General features: G+C 38.7%; 1 protein-coding gene across 1 annotated transcript in view; it reads right to left on the bottom strand.

Moving 5' to 3' along the window:
• LOC308090780 (bromodomain-containing protein 8-like) overlaps positions 1-15,422 on the bottom strand; it is a 34,346-nt gene that overhangs the window by 8,157 nt on the left and 10,767 nt on the right. The gene's annotated exons all lie outside the window — the stretch shown is intronic.

Here is a 15,422-nt window from a genome sequence, read left to right as displayed (position 1 = left end):
AGAAAGGTCGATAACAGTAAAGTTGATTTTCTCCTGATTTGTCTCTCTTAAAAAAGCCATCTCAGTGTCGAATGTTAGGAAGATTGTGTGGCTCGATTGGGTCCGATATTTAGTTCAGTGACCATGGGGCTAAAGAATCGTTCAGAAGCTGTGTTCACGTTCACTCTCCCATTGAAAATTTCTAGATTTCAACCTCCTTCCGGTCTCTTAAAGAGGCGGCCACCAAGAGTACGTCATGCAGATACGGGAAGTAAACCGGAGATGGCGGGTCTTGATTTCCTATTTGTCTTGGGTACAGCACACGTGTGTGTGAGGCTGTTTCCCAAATCACTCACTCATTCACTACTCCCAGTCCCTAGTATATTATATAGGGAGCTCTATATAGGACAGAGAGTCCTACCTTTTCTGGACTAGGGCCCACTTGGCCCACCCATCTGACCACTTAAGTGGTCATCTAGAACAGTACCCCCACCCCATTATTTTTACGGTGTAGCAGTGAAGGGGGTCAGCGATCCCAAATATGGAGTTCCACTTGGCTCCAGACAGGCCTCCAAGTACTGAGCCACACCGTTATTAGACCCTGTATTTTGCTCAAGTATTCTTCTTGTGGACAGAGCAAACAGGGAGCTGTTCAATAAAGAGCAGGACACGTACAATGCCTAAATCTGTATGAAACAGCCATAGTGTGGAAGTAGTGTCCTATATGCGGCGATTCATTACACCCTAATGGCCACTGGGGGAATAGGTGGCGCTGTTGCGCACATTTCTATTTATATTAATCTATATATATATATCTATTAATATATACATAAAAATAGCCTTTCTATTAATAACATCATTATAAATAGATTTAATCCGAATAGGTATATTTAGAATTTAATCCAATTATTTAATTCGTTCATTAATTAATGCATTCTTAAATCCTCTCTTTTTCAATCTAATTCTCTTTTTTCTCTTTTTTTCTATCCCTTCTCTTTAGCCCTTCTCCATATTAATCAGGGTGGTCACTGTCTCCAGCCTTGACAGTTCACAGCTGACAGCTGTAGCCATTTCCAATTGACACCTGGCAAATGTTAGCTAACAGCTGACACCTGGTTATTTCTCAGCTTTTTAATTCAACCAGGGGGGTCCGGGGCCTATGGCCCCTTATACTGTAGATCTGTAATTCTATGTGTGCGACAACTTCGTATGGGTGATCCGTGATTGTGTGATGATCATAGAGTGAACCCCTCCGTTCTTATGACAGCTACTGGATGTAGGGGATCGTAATTAATCTCTGGGGTGGATAATGTCCATCAGTGGTACTGCAGAATTTAAATCATTAGGGGATAAATACAAAATATAATGATATGGGGCCTAAATGGTCATCAGTGGTACTGCAGGCATGCATATGTCTATCAGAATTTACCACGCTAGAGTGTAAATACAAGATATAATGATATGGGGACTAAATGGTCATCACTGGTACTGCAGGCATACATAGGTCTATCAGAATTTACCATACTACCATACATACTTCACATGTCATATCATAGGATTATTTTTTACTATTCTACTATTCTAAACTATTTAAGAACATTAAGAACATTAATAACATTAAAACAACTGCCGTAGCGATGAGCGTGATTAAAGTTGGAGTCTGACTGATCCCCGCCACAGGGGGATTCTAAGCACAGGACTCAAGGCGAGATAATTGGAAGAGAGGATACGGTTAGACACTATGCGCAAACATTATACCCCATGGTTTTAAAAATAATATACCAAAATTTACCACATTATCACTCTTCTAATGTTTTGTTACGTTAGATAAAACCTTAATGGGACACCATGCATTATCCTAAACAATATATTTGTTTTCAAAACTAACTTATTAAGCCCCAAACATGCCCAAAGTTCACAATTGCATGCTGGGTGATTATATCCAACCAATGGTTGGAAGTACCTAGGAACATGGTCTGTGGTTCCTCTGACAGAGACATTTTCACACCTGATGTGTTTTTTGAGCATTGTTCTCTCAGAGGCCCACAACGGCAAACAGGGAGACAGTGTATTTGATTTAATCATTAACTCTATGTAACACATTTCATGAACACATTTCATGAAACCTATGTTATAATGGTTATAATTATACAAAAATGTAAAAATTATATGAAAATAGCAAATCTACAAGCTCAATGAGACAAGGGTTTTTGTAATAAAAACTATGAAAGGGGGATTCCATTACCCCCCTCCCTCCCTCCATCATTGTTCTCACCCCATCCATTGGGTTTTCACACCTACTGGCAAAGGAGTGGTCCAACATGTCATCAGCACAGCAGTCACCCGTTTCTCAATTCAATTCAATTCAAAGGGGCATTATTGGCATGAGAAAACATACGTTTACATCGCCATAGTAGAAAGCTGTATGCCTGTGTGTACATGTGTACAAGGATTCATGTGTTGTGCTGTGTGGGACTCTGTGAATGGTGATCTCGTTCTGGACTTTATTACTTTATGACCTACAGCTGGTGTTTTGTCAATGTATTTTGAGCTCAAGTGGTGTTAGTAAAGACAGAAATAATATTTTATGGTCCACAGGTCCGGGGCCTATGGCCCATGTATTCTCTATGTGTGACAAATTCCCACGCTAGCATCTATCTATCTATCTATCTATCTATCTATCTATCTATCTATCTATCTATCTATCTATCTATCTATCTATCTAGCTATCTAGCTAGCTATCTATCTATCTATCTATCTACCTATCTAGCTATCTGGCTATCTGTCTATCTGTCTATCCTTCTATCTGTCTGTCCTTCTATCTGTCTGTCTGTCTGTCTGTCCTTCTATCTGTCTGTCTGTCTGTCTGTCTATCTGTCTGTCTGTCTATCTGTCTGTCTGTCTATCTGTCTGTCTGTCTTGTCTGTCTGTCTGTCTGTCTGTCTGTCTATCTGTCTGTCTGTCTGTTTGATCTAGTTATATGGCTATCAAGTATATTTACTCAAGTACTGTACCTACGTACAGTTTTGAGGGGTTTTTACACTGTATTTCCATACAAATGTTGTACAATTTGTACCCCCCAAATCCTCATAACAACTTTAAACTGTTATACCGTTATTATAAGCACATAGATACATTAAAATCATTTTTGAACACTAATGCCAGCTTGTAAAAGATATTCTGTTCAGACCCAATTCTCCCCCATTATATAGTACGTTTTCTATGTCAATTTGAACATGTTTTTGTTCATTATGGGGGACATCTAGCATAACTTTAATTCTAACATTACTTTAACTTTCACATGACTGAACTCTAACAATACCCATGTGATTCCAGGGTGATGAAAAAATAAACAGGGTGCTCTAATACCTACCATTCGGGGTGTCATACCAGGTGTTAGCTGTACATTTCTATTGCCATGATATAATGTGCAGATAGGGGTGCCAAATAGTATGATATGAAATGCTGGTGATCAAATTCCCCTTCCCTTAATGGTTTAGACAAATGTTATAGTGGAGCTGTAGGTATTGTAGAGCTGATCCATCTAGTGATTTCTTTTACAAAACTATAATTATTTGAGTTTGAGAGAGAGTGTAGATAGAGCGGAGTGTACACCACTATAGCATTATTGAAAACACTTGGTTATTTGAAAAATAACCTTTTAGAAAATAATGTACTTACGACTTCTGGTGACTAGTAGTTTTCGTCCCCGGCCTATGATGAATGCACTTATTGTAAGGGTATTGTAATGTAATGTCTAAGAATGATTTCACTAGGTATGGCTAACCCCCAGGTTTCATCTTATTTCTGAGGTGTTGGGGGCTTAATAAATTAGATTAGATTAGATTCCTAATTGTATGGCCATGGTAAGCAAAGCAAAGCAAAGCAAAGCAAAGTTTGTTGTTTACCCAGGGTGTTGGACTAAGTTAACACTTATTTACAGCCAGGCCCTGCATGGAAGCCTTGCTCAAGGGCTATTCAGCGGTGATTCATGATTGATGTGATGAATTGGGGAATCGAACTAGGGACCTTCCGGTATCAAGGCCGCCCCTCTAACCACTAGGCCACCGCTGCCGCTTACGGTTTTCCAGTTCACTCTACCCTACCCAAAAACAAAATACACGATGCCATGACTAAACCATAACAAAACAATGTCAATACTACTGTACATTGCCAGACCAGCTACACGTTTTGCAGAACACAGCTTTACATCCCCAGTACACCATCAAAAACAAATCAACCACACAAAATGTCCCAATATCAAATTCAACTATCTGAACATTCTCCACGAAAATGTATAACACCATCACCACTGTACAATATCAATACGTCTACACAAAACAAAAAATTTACGTAGGGAAAAAAAAAATACACTATATTTTACTAATAAAATGTTCAACACCCACTTAACAATCAAGTACGTACATAGTTAAATGCTAGTGCTTTGGTAGTGTATACGCATGTTTTTCCCAGGCCAATATATATATATATAATATGTATGTGAACGCTCTTTGGTGCAAAGCTATGTAGATAATGTTAGTTATTAGTGACAATATAGTATAGAAGGGTTCGTATTTTACAGTAGTCACCATTTTGTATCATTAGAGATATTTGCTAGTTCATTAAACTGTGGTATAAACTATAAACATTCAATCATGTAGATGTACATATCATAGTTAAAAATAAATAAACTGTTTTTTCCGCACACAAATACTGCATCGGTGTAAATCTCTGACAAAAAACAAAAAACTATTGACAACAACAACACAGTATGTTAGTAAAATGACCTTAACCCTCTCGCCTCTCACCCATCCCCCTCAATCTTTCCTCTTTCCTCTCCTCTCTCCAATCCTCTGTCAATCTTTCTCCTCTCTCACCCCTTCACACATAATCTATCTCACCTCTCGCTCACATTATCTTCTCACATAATTTCTCTATTTTCTAAGTCATAACATGTACACTCGTACCTGTCAAAATACTTCAAAAACGTACTGATCATGTCCACACCAGATTTGGCACAAACAAAGGGTTTGAACTCGTTCTCATGCTATGCAACAAAAATGTGGAAACCCCTACCAGAAGGAGTAAAAGGAGTGTAAAACCCTTCTCTCACACATTCCCCAGCAATCTTTCCTCTTTTCCTCTCTTCTCTAACACCAGATCATCCCCATGTATACAGTATTATATACCTATGAACCAATATTTAAGATACAAGTAAGATGTTTCTGCTCTAACAGACTTCTAAGTGTTAGGGCTGTTTTTTAGTTCAATATTGATATTGAACTAAGAAGATGAAAATTGTTAATAAAAAGATAAACCTTATTCTAAAACAGAAAACTATTTGTCTATAGTGTTTTATATCCGTGTATATATTGTAAGTAGTATCTACTAAGAAGATAATAAGATTATAGAATATATAGAATATATATATACAGAATCTAAAGAGTTTAATTCAGGGGATGTGGGGGGTGTCATAGATCTTACTAGGGCACCATTTGGCCATTCAACAAAGGGTCTAGGTGTCGTATGTAAAGCATAGCCTATTTAAACCGGTTCTATGGTTAGTTCTATCTATCATCAGAACAACGAAACAGAAACAACTGAAGGTGTACATCCACTCAACTTCAATTTATCATGGATGTTTTGGCTCCAGGACAAACTATGTATCCTACAGATATGAGCGATGACCGGTTATACAGTAATGCCGTGGATTTGTATGACATGGATAAGCTTAACGGTCTAATCCTCACGGACGAAGAGCAGTTGAATTACATAGAGCCTCTATTGATGTGGTCTACTACGGCTTCTGAAGACGAGGAGGACGAAGAAGAGGAGGCGACGGAGAGATTCTTTGATGAACTTTCCAAATATCAAAATTATCTTGAATATTGTGAATCTTGTAAATATGGGGGCGATGATGATTTATATTTCAACACGGACTATGAATATTTCAACACGGACTGGCTGGTGGATCATTGGGACTATATCTGCTTCAATCCCACCGATGTCTCAATAGATGAAGATTGATCTAACTAACTAACTGCACTGTCTCTCACTATGCATATGTGTCGATGACATGAAATTTGTCCCTGAGCAAAAGACTCGGGATACAAGACATTGCTCACAAGATGTTTTATGTGTAACTAATACTAGTGTGTACACTGATGTTTGTATTCTTCTGAACACTTTGTGAAATAAAATGTCCAATAATTGTCAATTCAAAATGATCAATCAATCAAAATCATGATAGAAAAGATTCTGTGACAATAATAATAAATTCACTTTATAATCACTTTCAATTCACTGTATTACTTAAGAATCTAAATCACTTTATAATCCAATATATATCCTAAAAGTTAACTAACAAAACCCCAGCTAACTAACCTACGTCACAGTGGGGGGTGGACCTAGAACATGTATATAATGTGGTCTCAAAGTCTTATAGACGGAAGTGACTTATAGAACCTGAGAGGAAAAATATAGCATTGATAGTATAGACTGAAGTGACTTAGAGAACTTGACTTGGTTGTCCCAAAAAGTGTACAGGAAATATAGCATTGCTGTCATAGATAGTATTGCCTGACTTAGAGAACCTGACTTGGTTGTCCAAAAGTAGACTTAGCAGTCGCTATGACCAATGCACCATGTAAGTATTTTATTTTCTCATTTCAAATATTATCTTTTTAAATTTGCAAAAAATAAAAGAGTTGGAGTTATAAAACTGTTATCTCTCTCTTATGTTCTGCTGACATCTACACTACAGGGGACACTAATCATCCCATGAATCTATGGGGTCAGAACCGTGCAATCGATACCATGAATCTACCTGGTGAAATGCATCCTGCCTTAAAAGATGTTCCTATGAAATTATGGACAACTCATAAATACGATGTGGGTCTTATGAAAGGAGCCACCCCGATATCTGTTGGTCCTATGTGGGACTGGGAATACAGATCTGTCAGACCCGATAAGAGACAATATCTACTACAGGGTGAAACTGAGGAGGAAATGACTACCATTATTGACCAACTCTTGAAGGATGAAATAATTGTACCTGTCCTACCTTCTAAATGTAATATGCCATTATTACCCACTACCACTGGATCATGGCATGTTCACGATACACGACCGATATATGAGAACACGCTTGCACGTATACCTTTAGAACCTAACCCTGGAACAATCTGGAGTGCTATTCCTAGTGAATCATTATGGTTTAGTGTTATTGTATTAGCAAATGCTTTTTTCTCTATCACTATTGATCCGTCATCGGAATATTGTTTCACTTTTACTTATAAAGGGGAGATGTACCAATGGACTAGAGGTCCCCCAGATTATATCGAAACTCTACCAATCTTGTCAGATGCATTGCAGAAGAATCTGTCTGGGTTTGTATTTTTACAATCTTCAACCTTGGTACAATATATAGACCGTTTATTGGTGTGTTCCATATCTAAAGAGGCCTGTGTTTCAGATACAAATGCTCTATTGAAGTATTTGGCATTACAGGGGCATAAAGTCACCATGTGTCCAAAACTCCAATTAGTAAAACAAAAAGTGTGTTTTTTAGGACGGGTGATCTCGCAAAATAACATGGAAATTGGTATTGATAGGATACAGGCCATTTTGTCATCTCCAAAACCTCTAACTAAGACATTACTTCTTAGTTTTTTATGGGATACCGGATTCTGTAGAGAATGGATACGTGAGTATGCAGAATTAACTCAATCATTGTCTGACATTGTTAGGACAGGATCAGTTACAAATGAACTAGTGACTTGGACCCATGAGGCTAGTAATTCGTTCGAAAAATTAAAAACTGCTGTACGTATGGCCCCCGGACTAAGCATTCCAGATATGACTAAAGAGTTTACTTTGCTAGTTGATGTGAACAAGGAGTTTTATAACGGCACATTATTGCAACAATATGACGGTAGACTAAAACCGGTCGCATACTATTCTTATCAGTTTTCATATATGGTGAGAGGTGTTTCGCTGTGTGAGCGTATAGTAGAGGCTACCTTGGATCTTGTTAGTATGGTCAAGCTCTCATCGCCCCTAAAACACAGTCCATTGACTGTTTTGGTCCATGAGGCAGCCCAAACCCTCTTCTCTAGTCCTCTGAGGGATCATTATTTTCTGAATTTGCCACAAGTTACTTTAAAAAGATGTAATGAGTATTTGTCACAAGATGAATGCACTACCTGTTTTTCCAAAAATAAATGTCAATGTTGAATGCACTACCTGTTTTTTCCAAAATGTCTGTATGATTCTGTGTCAATGTTCAAATAAACAGCATAATAAAAGAATAAAACAACTTTTTATTGCAACTTTTTATTATGATGATGTTCATACAGTATGTTCACACACTCCAAAATGTGATGAGGTCAGTCATCGAGTCATTTTTATCCTTGTCATAATAAGTAGGTCTATTATAGGCTTCTTGGATATTTTCTGAAATATCATCAGCGTCTTTCAATTCATGAATAAAGGCTTCACAGACCCCTTGCACTCTGGATGCTGTAGCAACAATTCCTTGAGATTCCAACACACTCATGATTCCGGGGATAAATTTGACATTCCACAGTCTTTTCACTATGTCTTTAAAATGGTTGTAGACATAATATCTAGGTAGTGAACCAAGACATTGGTGTTCAATTTGACTAGGGTGACCAACTTGACAACCGTAACAGTCATCCTTCATCTGATCAATTATCGTGACATCCAACAGCCTGACGACGCATGTTTTTATAATATCCAGAAAGACCGTTCCACACAGTCCGTCCGGTTGATCCAGGGTCAGGGGTGATTCCACTGGAGAGGGTGGCAGAAACTCTGGCGATGAGCAAGGGGTGAAGTATAACATCGGTGATGATGGCGGCGATGGACCGTGGCACGCCATGGCATATTCATCGCCCCAGGGGTCATCCGTGGGATCGTATGGTTGTGAGGGTAGCAGAAACTCTGGCGATGAGCAGGGGGTTGAGTAGAACACAGGCGTTGGTGGAGATGAGGGTAATGTCAGGGGCAAGTATTCACCAGGCACGGTGAATACTTGTAGTAGTAACGGTGTTGTAGAGTCGACCTCTTCTCTTTGATCGATAGAACCCTCCATGTTTTTTTTTTTTTTGAATAACGATAGAAGAGAAGCGTCTCTTATATCCTTGGAGAAATAGGTGTGGCTATGAGGGTGGAGCAGAAAAGTGGGGGTGAGTATTCAAATGAGTGGAATTTCAAAAGATTTGAAGTTTACCGTTTTTATCTTTTACCGTTTTATCTTTTGCCATAAGATTCAGAAGAAATCAAGCCTTCTGTTGATATTGTAGCCTTCTATATGTAGATATCCTCGGCACAGCTGCGCCTCAGACAGGGGAGACACCGAGTAGTCATAGAGACACAGGGGAGACACCGAGTAGCTGTAGATATAGTTAGTTAGATGTATTTGTGTCCATAGCCATCCTCAAAGGATGTACACCATTGTATAACAAATTTCATCAATTTACAATCACGCCATTGTATAACAAACTGAATTCTACCCTAGGGGTTGTGAATCTCACATACATTTTCAAATTGCTAGAATTTGTGAAACCATATACACACCTATCTGCATCATCGTACACTAAGTGTACTCCAGGGTCATTGCTCGTAGTACGTCTGATGACTCCACCATTCTTCTTTTTAGGAGCAAAACATACATCACTATTATACATTACATCATTAACATTAGCATGTAGATCGGTATCAACATTCATAGACGCCATATTGTCATACAAAATGAGAGAGTAAGAGCAGATACTAGGAGCATACCCAAGCCTACACCTATATACCATATAGGTAATAGAACACACCCATAATAGAACACACCCCAAACACCTATCCTAGTAGATTCAAGATAATAGAACACACAAGATTCAAAGATTCAAAGTGTTTTGATATTTTTTTATTGGTGTCTTTTAAAAAAGATGTTACACATGTTCCATGAATATATTTACACACATACTGAATGACTAGTACACTAGCAGTATTGTCCATCGAGAATACAATCAATAGATTCAGATCATTGAGAATACAATCACTAATCCTCTAATGATTGGTTTTGCAGTATTGTCCATCGAGAATACAATCAATAGATTCACTTTATTGCTCCAGATTATACAATCCCCGGATTGTGCATTTAGAAATCTGTTGCTCCAGCCAGATTCCCCCATTGAGAACTCAGATTTGAGAACTCAGATTGAGAACTCAGATTTATACGTCTTGGTTTCTTCGTAGAGACACATGACGCTATACGATTAACACCGTTAAGACGATCCTCCAGTAGAATCATCTTTCGATTGTCTTTTACTTTGACGAAAAAAATATTGATTAGATTCATCATATCTTGCACCAGCAGCAAATCTTCTGCATGAAAGGATAAACAAATTGGGGTATTTTCCAATGTTTCACATGATATTGATACTATCATTGGCCATGAATATGTCCTTGAACAGTCAATAAGATTGAGAAAGTCAATGCCTGTCGGTTTGATGTTTGATGTAGTCAGCAGATAATCGATGAAGTCCATAATGACAGTCTTGAATCTTTCAAAATCAGATGCATAAACACGCACATGATGCGATCCATCTTCAAACAATGTTTCATCTTCTTCCAATATATACAGGTCAACAAATGGAAAACGGATGGGTGGTGAAAAATGGCATCGTAATTTTCGATCATTAGAGAGTTGCCATATCATTTCATCCTCGTCCTGGTAAATCACATGGGTAGACTCCATCTTCTTTTTCTTAGTCTGCTGGGATAGTCAGCTCTTATAAAGATTTGTAGGACCACACCCCATACTGACGTAGGATGGAGTTGACTCCATAATTGGCTATAACTTAAATTCAAGAAGACCATTGTTAAGTCTTTGTATCAGCTCTGTCATTTTTTGGTAACACCCCTGTACATGACCCCCTGGTGAACGGCCACATAAGTAACACCATTCATGGTTAGCCAGTGTAACATATATCCTGTTTGTTAATTTAACTTCAGATACTTTCCATGCATCCGGGGCAGTGATTGCTTTTGGATGTGCAATAAACCCCCTGCGAAACCTTTCCTGTCCTATTTCAATTTCAAGCCGATCTGATGTATAGTTAGCTTTGAGATATGGACATTCTCCTCTGGTGAAGTAAGCATGTTGATTTAAAAGCGTATCACCAGGCAGAAACTTTGAAAGCCCAAGTTTGCAAGTTGGACACCTGTGATTATCATCAACCCCAGTGTGTTCCATGTTAGAAGGGTCACCTAACCATGCAAAATGTGACGATTTAAAGCCAGAATCAGATTTCAGATTGTTTGATTTGATACCGGGGTCATTGCATTGTAAAGGTAGTCCGCACAATGCAGCTTCACGGGCGTAATATGAATGGTCATCGGCTGGAATATATTTGCCTCCGTGTGTATCATTCATCCATTTAACCCGCCCTTCCATAAGTCTATCAAAATAGGGATCTCCCCCAGTGGCTACGTATCGGCCATTTTTAAAGATTATTCTGTCAAAAATTGTGGGCTCGCCATCATCCTCGGGTTTGAATGGTGGTGTTGGCATAGCGAAAGGATTGGCTGTATGGACGGAAAATGGATTGGTTGTTTGTTTAACAGAATCCTGTTGTAGTTCTCGTATGTTATCCATTTGAAAAGGTAAAAGTTGTCTGAGTGTCTTATATCATGTAAGCTTGTAAGCTTCTTTGTCTGATGGGTTAGTCTGCTCTTATAAAGACCGCGTTATATACTCTTCTAGGTCCACCCCCCCAGACCCCGCTGTGACGTAGGTTAGTTAGCTGGGGCTTTTACAGTTATTTGGATTGTTTTGATATTTTTTATTTTATTTGTGTCTTTTTAAAAAAGATGTTACACATGTTCCATGAATATATTTACACACATACTGAATGACTAGTACACTAGCAGTATTGTCCATCGAGAATACAATCAATAGATTCAGATCATTGAGAATACAATCACTAATCCTCTAATGATTGGTTTTGCAGTATTGTCCATCGAGAATACAATCAATAGATTCACTTTATTGCTCCAGATTATACAATCCCCGGATTGTGCATTTAGAAATCTGTTGCTCCAGCCAGATTCCCCCATTGAGAACTCAGATTTGAGAACTCAGATTGAGAACTCAGATTTATACGTCTTGGTTTCTTCGTAGAGACACATGACGCTATACGATTAACACCGTTAAGACGATCCTCCAGTAGAATCATCTTTCGATTGTCTTTTACTTTGACGAAAAAAATATTGATTAGATTCATCATATCTTGCACCAGCAGCAAATCTTCTGCATGAAAGGATAAACAAATTGGGGTATTTTCCAATGTTTCACATGATATTGATACTATCATTGGCCATGAATATGTCCTTGAACAGTCAATAAGATTGAGAAAGTCAATGCCTGTCGGTTTGATGTTTGATGTAGTCAGCAGATAATCGATGAAGTCCATAATGACAGTCTTGAATCTTTCAAAATCAGATGCATAAACACGCACATGATGCGATCCATCTTCAAACAATGTTTCATCTTCTTCCAATATATACAGGTCAACAAATGGAAAACGGATGGGTGGTGAAAAATGGCATCGTAATTTTCGATCATTAGAGAGTTGCCATATCATTTCATCCTCGTCCTGGTAAATCACATGGGTAGACTCCATCTTCTTTTTCTTAGTCTGCTGGGATAGTCAGCTCTTATAAAGATTTGTAGGACCACACCCCATACTGACGTAGGATGGAGTTGACTCCATAATTGGCTATAACTTAAATTCAAGAAGACCATTGTTAAGTCTTTGTATCAGCTCTGTCATTTTTTGGTAACACCCCTGTACATGACCCCCTGGTGAACGGCCACATAAGTAACACCATTCATGGTTAGCCAGTGTAACATATATCCTGTTTGTTAATTTAACTTCAGATACTTTCCATGCATCCGGGGCAGTGATTGCTTTTGGATGTGCAATAAACCCCCTGCGAAACCTTTCCTGTCCTATTTCAATTTCAAGCCGATCTGATGTATAGTTAGCTTTGAGATATGGACATTCTCCTCTGGTGAAGTAAGCATGTTGATTTAAAAGCGTATCACCAGGCAGAAACTTTGAAAGCCCAAGTTTGCAAGTTGGACACCTGTGATTATCATCAACCCCAGTGTGTTCCATGTTAGAAGGGTCACCTAACCATGCAAAATGTGACGATTTAAAGCCAGAATCAGATTTCAGATTGTTTGATTTGATACCGGGGTCATTGCATTGTAAAGGTAGTCCGCACAATGCAGCTTCACGGGCGTAATATGAATGGTCATCGGCTGGAATATATTTGCCTCCGTGTGTATCATTCATCCATTTAACCCGCCCTTCCATAAGTCTATCAAAATAGGGATCTCCCCCAGTGGCTACGTATCGGCCATTTTTAAAGATTATTCTGTCAAAAATTGTGGGCTCGCCATCATCCTCGGGTTTGAATGGTGGTGTTGGCATAGCGAAAGGATTGGCTGTATGGACGGAAAATGGATTGGTTGTTTGTTTAACAGAATCCTGTTGTAGTTCTCGTATGTTATCCATTTGAAAAGGTAAAAGTTGTCTGAGTGTCTTATATCATGTAAGCTTGTAAGCTTCTTTGTCTGATGGGTTAGTCTGCTCTTATAAAGACCGCGTTATATACTCTTCTAGGTCCACCCCCCCAGACCCCGCTGTGACGTAGGTTAGTTAGCTGGGGCTTTTACAGTTATTTGGATTGTTTTGATATTTTTTATTTTATTTGTGTCTTTTTAAAAAAGATGTTACACATGTTCCATGAATATATTTACACACATACTGAATGTTACAAATGTTCCATGAATATATTTACATACATACTGAATGACTAGTACACTAACAGTATTGTCCATCGAGAATACAATCAATAGATTCAGATCATCGAGAATAGCGTTGCTCCAGCAGGTGTAGAGCTATCTGCAGCGCTTGGTCTACTCAGGCGGACACGTCCGGGGTCTCTTTGGAGGATGAGACACGGTGATGTCATTTTCCAATGGTGATTGAATTGAATTGAATTGAATTGATTGGAAAATGACCAGATGACCTTCGGTGAACTGCTTCTCCAACAAAATCATTTTCTGGACTCTCTCTTTTTGACTTTCGAAGTAAACCTCTAGGTCTCTCAATAACTGCCGGATAATCCATATGTCCTCCAGATGGAAGGCCAGATGGACTGGATAAGACCGCTCTAGCTCCATGGCGGTTTTGGGGAGCCGGACTGAATCACCATCCTTCCTAAATCTTACCAGAAGCCACTGAAGAGACCTGGAACAGTCGACGACGAAGGCAGGGTCGCCCCTTGAATGGGATGGTGCCTCGGGATCCACTTCCACAATACAGCTAGCCTTGAATTCACGGTTCTGGCTCCCCGCTTGCATGTAATCACAGAACTCTAGGATCGGCTTCTTCAGCTCTTCAAATTCTGTAGCATACACACGCAAATCCCGATAGAGTTGGTCATCATCAAACACACTCTCTCCAGCTTCGAGTGTCTGCAAAGTAATCCATGGCGATCGATGGTAGAAGGGCATGTAATAACATATCATTTTTCGGGAGTGGTTCAGCTGCCAAATGTTCTTATCAACCCCACGGTGGATCAAACCGGTAGATGCCATTTTTCCCGTATTCAATTAATATATTTTTAAATTAATTAAGCCTTGTACTGTTTCAGTCCTTTGGGGACTTTCAGTAGTCGACTGTATGTGTCTTCCCTATTTAAAAGAAAAAAGATGCCTGATAAGGGGGGAGGACCTTTCTTTCAAATGGTCCATAACTCCCCACATCCCCTGAATTAAACTCTTTAGATTCTGTATATATATATTCTATATATTCTATAATCTTATTATCTTCTTAGTAGATACTACTTACAATATATACACGGATATAAAACACTATAGACAAATAGTTTTCTGTTTTAGAATAAGGTTTATCTTTTTATTAACAATTTTCATCTTCTTAGTTCAATATCAATATTGAACTAAAAAACAGCCCTAACACTTAGAAGTCTGTTAGAGCAGAAACATCTTACTTGTATCTTAAATATTGGTTCATAGGTATATAATACTGTATACATGGGGATGATCTGGTGTTAGAGAAGAGAGGAAAAGAGGAAAGATTGCTGGGGAATGTGTGAGAGAAGGGTTTTACACTCCTTTTACTCCTTCTGGTAGGGGTTTCCACATTTTTGTTGCATAGCATGAGAACGAGTTCAAACCCTTTGTTTGTGCCAAATCTGGTGTGGACATGATCAGTACGTTTTTGAAGTATTTTGACAGGTACGAGTGTACATGTTATGACTTAGAAAATAGAGAAATTATGTGAGAAGATAATGTGAGCGAGAGGTGAGATAGATTATGTGTGAAGGGGTGA

This window comes from Gymnoscopelus braueri, assembly GCF_963280865.1.
Source record: "Gymnoscopelus braueri genome assembly, chromosome: 8".
Classification (NCBI taxonomy): Eukaryota; Metazoa; Chordata; class Actinopteri; order Myctophiformes; family Myctophidae; genus Gymnoscopelus; species Gymnoscopelus braueri.
This window is presented reverse-complemented; position numbering and strand designations above follow the sequence as displayed.